This window comes from Schistocerca nitens, chromosome 7, assembly GCF_023898315.1.
Source record: "Schistocerca nitens isolate TAMUIC-IGC-003100 chromosome 7, iqSchNite1.1, whole genome shotgun sequence".
In the NCBI taxonomy this organism is placed as follows: Eukaryota; Metazoa; Arthropoda; class Insecta; order Orthoptera; family Acrididae; genus Schistocerca; species Schistocerca nitens.
Genome location: NC_064620.1, coordinates 30,945,439 through 30,955,000, shown reverse-complemented (window position 1 = coordinate 30,955,000; position 9,562 = coordinate 30,945,439). Strand labels below are relative to the sequence as shown.

Genomic DNA, 9,562 nt, shown 5'->3' with positions numbered 1-9,562 from the left:
ACTTTTCTGTGGAAGACCTTACCTGAATATCACTTATCATTGAACAGAAACGTCTTCGTACGTGTGTAATTCACGTCATGGTAGCTTAGCTGCAGAAATGAAATTTAAGTATCTTCTGCTGCAAAATGGGGTTAATGCTACAAGACTAGAAACTATTAGACTAGAAAATACACACACACACACACACACACACACACACACACACACACACACACACACACACACACGGCGGAAAATGGCTGAAAATGACTGAAAATGACAAGTTATTAGCGCTCACCATCGGTAATGCTGGAATTCAATACGGTGTTGGCCCACCCTACCCTTAGCACTGATGAGAGCTTCCACTGTCGCAGGAAAATGCTGTAAGAAAGTACCTTTGTAGACTCATTGCATTTTCCCAGTATCTGCCAATGAATCGAAATCTGCCACAGACTTTAACCACGAAGAAACCCATGTGATTCCTTCACTATATATTCCCTCAAATTGTTACGGCTAGTAACTTTTAAGACGTCACTGATTCCAGTTGTACTTTTTGACATTTTAGTAATTCGATACAATTATATTTGAGTTATGCGAAGTGCCTAATTTTACATTTTCGTATAGTTAAATCAAGTTTCCAGTCCTTTCAATGTTGTGAAATCTTACCAAGGTTTGACTGAACAATCGTGCAGGTTTTTCCAGCTGAGCTTCATTGTAGCCGACTCCATCACTTGTGAAGAGTCTGAGGTTACTGTTACTCGTGTCGGCAAGATCGTTGATGTACAGCATGGACCGCATGCTTTCTCCTTTGGGAACACTGAAGTTATTTCTGCATCTATAGACGACTCTCCATCTCGCCAGCATAGGACACTAACACCTTCACTGCGCGATAGCGGAAGTAATGTTACCGACGACAGTGACACTAAAGAGGAGCTTTTCAAAATTCTTTCACTAAAGAAGTAGATATCATCGGTGTAGCAAAGCAGCTTAAATCATTTAATAGACAAGTCCTCTGGTCAAATTTTATACCAATTAGATTCGTTTCCGAGTATGCTGATATAACACCGTACTCAACAATCAGCTATAACCACTCGGTCGACGAAAGATTCGTATCTAAAGACTGGAAAGTTGCACAGGTTACACCAATACTCAAGAAAGGAAATAGGAGTAATCTGATGAATTTTAGACTCTCATCACTGATGTCTATTTGCAGCAGGATTTTGGAACACATGCCATTTTCGAACGTCAGGAACTACCTCGAGGATAACGGTCTGTTTACACAGTCAGCACGGATTCAGGAAACACAATCAGCTCTTTATTCGCTAAATCATTCCTTATTTCTAAGATTACCAAAAGGCTTTTGATACCGTTCCTCACAGGAGGCTTCTAATGAAGTTTCGTGCCCATGGAGTATCGTCTCAGTTTCGCGACTGTATTCGTGATTTCCCGTCTAGATGATCACAGTTCGTAGTAACTGACGGAAAGTCATCGAGTAAAACAGAAGTGATATTTGGTACTCCCGAGGAAATGTTATATGCCCTCTGCTGTTCCTATTTTACATAAACGATTTACGAGACAATCTGAGTAGCCGTCTTATTGTTTGCAGGCGAAGCTGTCATTTACAGTCTCGTAAAGTCATCAGATGATCACAACCATCTGCAAAATGATTTGGAGAAGGTATCTGTATGACGAGAAGAGTGGCAATTGACTCTAAATGAAGAAAAGTGCGAGGTCATCCTCTTGAGTACTAAAACGAATCCAATTTCAGTTACTTGGTAAAACACACAAACCTTTCAGCTATGAAGTCAGCCGGCCGCGGTGGTCTCACGGTTCTAGACGCGCATTCCGGAGCCGTGCGACTGCTGCGGTCGCAGGTTCGAATCCTGCCTCGGACATGGATGTGTGTGATGTCCTTAGGTTAGTTAGGTTTAAGTAGTTCTAAGTTCTAGGGGACTGATGACCACAGCTGTTAAGTCCCATAGTGCTCAGAGCCATTTGAACCATTTGAACCATCAGCTATGAAGTCAGATACTTAGGTATAACAACAACGTATGAACTAAATGGCAGTGGTTACATAGATAATTTTGTGGGGAATGCAAACCAAAGTCAGTGTTTCTTTGGCAGAACACTTAGAAGATTCAACCAGGTATGCTAAGAACACTGCATTACACTACGCTTGTCCACCCTTTCTTATAGTATTGCTGTACGGTGAGAGAGAGCCTCCACGGAGGGCATCGAAAAAGTTCAAAGAATGGCAACTCGTTTTATATTATCGCGAAACAGGAGAGAGAATCACAGATATGATACGTGAATGGGGCAAGCAATCATAAAAACAAGGCGTTTTTCGTTGCTGCGAGAGGAGGAAAATGAAAGTACACCGAAAAAGGGAGGAAGAGGAAAAGTAAGAGAAGAGGAAAAGTAAGAGGAAGAAAGGAAGGAGCAATAAAGTGAGGACAAGGACAAACACGGAACTGAGGAAAAGAAAGAAAAACATGAGAATGAGGAAAAGGAAATAAAAAAGCAGGAGGAGGAGATGGAAAAGTAAAAACAAGAGGTGTCGTAATATATAACTAAATAGAAAATAATGCCTATGAAATTGTAGTAATCAAATTAATTTAATGCGACAAATTTGGCTTTTCTGTTTTAAATTTAACTAGCGAAAGCCTTACCTTTTCACACATATTGGGTGTGCCAATCAGATCATGACAATTTGTTGACATTTCACCAGGAGTTACAAACTTTGGAGTTCAGCTTGTGATTTGGAGTAGAACAAGCGTATCTGCCTTCGACGTAGACGTCATACAACTGAATATGATATGTTAAAATTCCTCACAAAGGTGATCTGTTACTCAAAACAGAATGTAGCTACATAACCTATTCTGAACTGACACGTTCAGTTATAGTTATCTGCAAAACAACTTCTTGTTTTGGAACTCATGACGTCTCTATAACAAACAGTCATCAGGGGTAATAAATCACCCACACTTTGCCGGCCGGTGTGGCCAAGCGGTTCTAGGCGCTACAGTTTGGAACTGCGTGACCGCTACGGTCGCAGATTCGAATCCTGCCTTGGGCATGGATGTGTGTACTGTCCTTAGGTTAGTTAGGTTTAAGTAGTTCTAAGTTCTAGGGGACTGATAACCTCAGATGTTGAGTCCTATAGTTCTCAGAGCCATTTGAACCATTTTTCACCCACACTTTTCCACAGCGAACCTTTTAAAACGTCAGTCATCTACAAGGTACGTATCAATAGCCATATTTGCAACACCGAAAGTGATGCGAAAGGAAGAAGTTCAGCATCTCGTCAGTAGTGAGGTCATTGAGGACAGACATAATTCAACTGGAATTTAATTATCAAAAAGCTAAAGATGTTAACAAAATGTCCTGAATCCGTCCGCTTTACAAATAGCTCGTGTTTATTCTGCTTCTTTATTCATAGGAAAGGTGCATATGCAATTTCTATACCATAAATCTCTATCATTGTTGAGCTCGTGATCTCTGTTAAGAAGCTCTAAGACCTGGAAAGCTCTCAAGCAAAACGCTGGTCCTTTTCAGGAATGCTCTAGTCACGTGGATGATATAGCCATAGAAGCCACACCAACAGCCAGTTTTATTAATAACTGCGCAAGAGAGGATCCAGAAAAAAAACGAAGCATTCATACAGTCACAATGTACGAGAGATGAAGGGGAAATTACTCTGTGATCAAAGTGAACTAGAGGTTGCCGCCATTTTGCAGAATCAGCGCTCGTGTCGCCACAAAGATGGAATACTGTGGTGCATCACGTGACTGAACACCGTCACATGGGGATTCGTCTGTGTGACTGCCGAGGGTCGGATGGACAAGGGACGCGAAATCACCGCGTTTGAATTGGGCCAAATCGAGTCTTCGTTGGGCCGTCAGTCGTACGATTGGTTTGATGGGCCTCCCACGACTTCGTCTGCTGTGGCACTCTCTTCATCTCACAGCAGCATTTACACCCAACGTTATCAATTATTTTTTGGATGCATTCCATTCTTTGTCTTCCGATACAACTTTTTTCCCCTGCAGCTACTTCTAGAACTGTGGAACCTATTGCCTGATGTGCTGACAAGTCCTATCGTCCTCTGTTTTCTTTTAGCTGGTCTTTCCCCACATGTCCCTTATCTCGTCTGTTCTGCAGAGAACCTCATTTATTACCAATCCGCTTAAATTTCATCATCCAGCTGTAACAGTACACTTTAAAGGCTTCGATTCTCTTTCCTCTTTTCTTACAGCCCACGAGCCACTTCCGTAAAATTCTGTGCTCGAGATGAACGGTCTCAGTATTTTTTTCCAAATCAAGGGAAGGAATGCTCTCATTATCTACCCCAGCCAGCTTCGCCTTTCATGTGATTTGCTCCCATGGTAGCAGCATTACATCGCTTCATCTACAGTGTGCCCCCCCCCCTGCCCCTTTTGGTAAGAGCACGACTAATTTAATTTTTGGTTCTCCTTCGTATTTTCGTTTTCCCTTGGTTTACTCTCAGTCTACACTGGTTCTTAGGTACTCAGGCTGGAAAGGTAGACGAGAAAAATTACGTATCTACATTATTCCCTTTTTAATCCGATAATTTATCCCTTTGGATCCATTCTTATTTTTCCCCACTCATGGTTGTTGTATTTAATATTGGTCCACCCCAATAGCTGAATTATTGCCGGAATGATAGCTCAGTGTTCGGTCAGAGAGCTGGTTGGCCTCTGTAATAAAAAACTGAGTGGAAGGATCAACATACGAACTTTACCAGATGTCATGTGACGTCCACGACGACCAAACAACGATCAAAAACGAACAAAATGCATTAAAAAAAGGTCAGCGCGACGGACTGCCGTCCTAAGGGGCCCGGGTTCGATTCCCGGCTGGGTCGGGGAATTTCTCCGCTCAGGGACTGGGTGTTGTGTCGTTTTCATCATCATTTCATCCCCATCTGGCACGCAGGTCGCCCAATGTGACGTCGAATGTAATAAGACCTGCACCAAGGTGGCCAGACCTGCCCTCTAACGGGCCTCCCGGCCAATGACGCCAAACTCTAATTTCCATTTACTTAATATTGTGTATTAACCATTTCACTGGATTATGAATTTGACACATATTGAACCACCACCCTGTATTTACATCTTCCTCCCCCTGTCTGACCACCTCATCCTCGATCTCTGTCTACCTCCTCCTCCCTCCCCCCCCCCTCTTTGTCTATTTACTCTGTCAATATCTTCCTCCCTACCTTTCTATCTCCACCTCCCTTCTCTGTTTACACTCGCCCACTACTGTTCTGTACCTTCCATCTGCTTCATACATCTCCCTATTCTCCCTCTCTCTATTTCCTCCTCTCCTCACTATCTGTCCCACCCTGTATCCATTTCAAACTGCCCACAGCCATGCTCATCAGTAAATGTAGCCCCTCTAAAATAGTTCATTAAAGCAGACCAATACTACCACAACACGCTTGCCATGCAGGGCAGGCTACATGTCAGGGGTCTGAAAATTTGCCCCTGACAAAGGCTGCAATGCAAAGCAGGTTGATACTATTTCAATGCAACACACCTGTCGTGCAGGCCAGCCTAAATGCCAGGGCCTGGGAATCCTTATCTTGTCACTGCCACACAGACTGCCCTACTAAGCAGGTTGATTTGTCAGGCCAATACTGTCTCCACACAATGTGACTATCAAGCAGGGCAGCATAAGCCAAGAGTTGGAAAAACCATGTCTGAGCCTGTATCTCCACACTTACTGTTTCTGAGCCAAATTTGGTTGAAATCGAACCAAGGGTTTGGGATGAGATCCAGAACAAATGCATGCATGATCAATCAATCAATCAATCAATCAATCAATCAATCAATCAATCAATCAATCAATCAATCAATCAATCAATCAATCAATCAATCAATCAATCAATCAATCAATCAATCAATCAATCAATCAATCAATCAATCAATCAATCAATCAATCAATCAATCAATCAATCAATCAATCAATCAATCAATCAATCAATCAATCAATCAATCAATCAATCAATCAATCAGCTTTATATATAATAACTGGCAAATTTTTCCTGTATCCCTTACCTATTTTTTCTGAGGACTTAGCATCACTTTAAGCTCTCTAATGCTTTTTGTGGGTCAACAAATCCTATGAAGTAGTCTACTTTTCTTAGGTTTTGCTTCCATTGTCTATAGTAGCTATCTGACATCATAGATATTCCCTTACAAATGTTGCAGGAATAGTGTTCTCACTTATCGTGACAAAGATGTACTGTCAGTACACAGATATGGGGAAACTACCGCTACAGTTAGTTACAGTGGGCAACGCCATGTTGATCACTGTCAAATAACATAGATTGTAACAACTGATGAGTGAGCCATAGTGCAGTTCAATCCTATACAACAACTAGTTAGCAGCCATACCATCCTGAACCACCATTTTCCAAAGTGGTACAGAAGCCATCAACCAACACAAGCACCTCTTCTCTGAAGACATACGCATGAGCAGCAGAATTATCCCACCGGTCACTAAGAATGGTACATATATGTCTAGAAACCGTATACATCCAGCTGGCAACAGGAGACCATTCGAGCAGGTGGTGGAAACATTGAAACAGCAGCCAGTGTGTCACCAGCTAACAGTTACAAGAACCATTTCCATACAATACTTTCCGCATACCATTCTGCATGACAATTTATCACCCCATCACTCTCAAATTCTATCAGAATTTGTTTTGCTGAACACTTCATGGACATCACAGTGCTTGTGCTCTCTTTCTCTCCTCCTCCTCCTCCTCCTCCTCCTCCACCAACCCTCTTTAGTTCACCTGTCATCAACACTACTGACTGCATCTGGAATGCTGTCGTCAGATCAGATGTGTGCGCCTTTGACCCACTGAGCAGTGAGCAGCATTTGAGGTGTCACTGTGTTATGAGTCAATGTAGTGTGTCGCCACTGTCATCAGAGCAGACAGAAGTCATCATACGAAGTTCTCTCTTATTCAGTTTGACAAGGATTTGTAACATTCTGAGAGCTATCTCAAAATAATGAGGGATTTTTACTGTAGCACTAGAGTTGGCAGAACTGGAACGCATTGCATACAGGGGTGATTTTGCAGAACACCTGCAGGAAATGATCCGTGACAGGATACACAGCATAACAGGTCATATGTGCATGTAGCCAGAAATTCGTTACAAGTGAGGTACACCAACCTGAAGCTGGGGCTAAGATATATTTGATAGTGTAAGTTGCAATGATTGAAACAGAGATGAGAACATACCAGACAAGTGGGAATGTTCTGTCTGTACCAACGTCTTAGCTCCACACTCAAGAGATTGGTGAAGTCGAGCCTCATCATGTAACCACATTTCCTTCATACCATCTAAGGCACGTTTTCAAACAGGGGAGGCCGGGTCACTCGCAGGATGTGCCAATATGCCCCCGCTGTGAGGCATTGTGGAAGGATGACTGGTCTGACGAGATGTTCACGAGTAATGTAGTAAAATGAAACACCTGCAGCCATCTTTTGGTGTTATTTCATTATATTGCAACCAGTTTCGGTGACTCAGTACACAATCTTCAGTCCTTAACCGACGCTGAGGGGGAGAACTCCCAACAGGAGACAGGTGTAGGTGTTTCATTTTATTACATAAGTGAATGGCCGAAGTCCTGCAGATCATTAATCACAAGAATGGTTATAAAAACCTTCGACAACCTCCATCCAAATACTGAGGCTGAACTGGCGGTGACTGGTTTCACTATATCATGGTGTTACTTCATAGTCCACAGGTGGGTGTTGTGAAGGCTGGCTGTGCTACACCTCTTAAAGGCTGATCTCATCTATGAGTAACTTTGGCGACAGAAATCACAGCACCTTGGTGGCCTGTGTGACGAATCGGCGACAAAACAGACACTGTTGAGGCAAATCCAGAGATAAGGCCTGCACACTTGTAAGTGATACAGATAGTGGCATATGTCGTGGAGAATATTCCACACAATTGTCTGGTAATCCCCACACTGGTGGGCCATCATCCTGGTGTTGATACAGGGAGTATTGTCGATGACTTATCCTAGAGCTTCATGTTTATGTACCTTCCTTGGAATGCATTTCTCGCGATGTTCAGATGAACATTATTGCTCGTTGTCCTGGCAGGTATCGTTTCCTGCAGTTGGTTCGCATTTAGCAAAATCATTCCGTGTGTTCCTGTTTCACCTGAATGAGCGTATTTAGCAGACATGATGTTCATCGTAGCAACTTTACTAACAAATGAAGAGTATGCCTTTCCATAAAATATCTGCTGTGTTTGGCATTTACAGTTTAGGGCGATCAGAATGACTATTTATTTGATGTTCCATCGTGACTGCTTTGATATTGATCCAGTGTTGGACCACTGTTTAAACTGTTGCAGCCTAGATGAGGTGCCAATTCTGAAAATAATCAAGCAAAAAACAGTGTGGATTTCAAGGCTTCTCTTAAATATGAGGAATCAATAAAAATCGGCTGAAGTGAGTTAAGAATGGGGAATGTAGAGAAGAAAAAGATTGGGAAGAAAGTGACCAATTAAGTAAAGAAAGGGGAAGAGTGAGAAGAGAACCTAGAAGAGGTAATTGGGTTTAGGGGGAAAGATAGAGGCACAGAAAGCATACAAAAGAAGATTAAGGGCAAATGAGGGAAAAAGTAGAGGGGAAAGTGGCGAGGAGCCGGAAGAGGAAGTGGAGGCGGGGGAAGAGGAAGTGGAGGCGGGGGAAGAGGAAGTGGAGGCGGGGGAAGAGGAAGTGGAGGGGAGGGGGATATGGAGGAGGAGGAAAAGGGACGTGTGCAGATTGGTGGTAGATGAGGCATACCACGAGCAAAGTTTCTGAACTTGAGCGTGCTGGGGACTGGGACTTACCGGCGGTGACGCCCAGGACGACGCCAGCGACGGTGAGCAGCAGCAGCAGGTTCTGGTGCAGCCAGCGGCGCGCCGCCTTGGCGCTGAAGCGCGGCCTCCGCGGGGCCCCGGCTGCCGCCGCGCCGCCCCCGCCGGCCGCTTCCGCCGCCTCCGCCTTAGCGCCTAGGCCTCCGTCACCGCCGCCCCCGCCGCCTTCCCCTGCCGCCGGCGCCATCTTGGACAGGATGTAGTCTGGAAAGCGGAGCGTCTTGTCCATGACGCGGTACAGCTGCGGGAAGCCGTCGCGCACGGGGCCTAGGAGGACCTCTCTCGTGAACAGCACCGTCTTGGAGCCTCTGGTAGCCGCGCTTTCCCGAACACCGGCGCCGCCGCCTCTGCTGGTCCGCTGTGCTGCTCTGCGCTGCGCCTACCGTCTGTGCCTGCCGCTACCCGCTGCGCGCCTGGAGCTCGACTGGCGGCCGCCCCGCCTCTCGGCTGCCGCCGTATTGATCGGCCGCCGTCTGCCGACACCCGACCCGACCCGACCCGACCAGATGCGACGCAGCGCGACCGACCGCGGCCCCGCCGCTGACCTACCTCATCTCGCATAATGTCGCTCGCATTACCCTATCACGCGTGACGCACATGGCCACTGAAGCTTACCAATTAGAGCGTCGTTATACGCGGAAATGATGTACCACGAGTGTACCCTGATA

At 44.8% G+C, this 9,562-nt stretch overlaps 1 protein-coding gene across 1 annotated transcript in view; it reads right to left on the bottom strand.

Annotated features, from left to right (window-relative positions):
* LOC126195122 (excitatory amino acid transporter 2) overlaps positions 1–8,988 on the bottom strand; it is a 289,148-nt gene extending 280,160 nt beyond the window's left edge. Inside the window, exon 1 of the mRNA XM_049933613.1 lies at positions 8,868–8,988. The gene's annotated coding sequence lies outside the window, so the exon portion shown is untranslated. The remainder of the gene's footprint in view (positions 1–8,867) is intronic.
* Between the last annotated feature and the right edge of the window lie 574 nt (positions 8,989–9,562).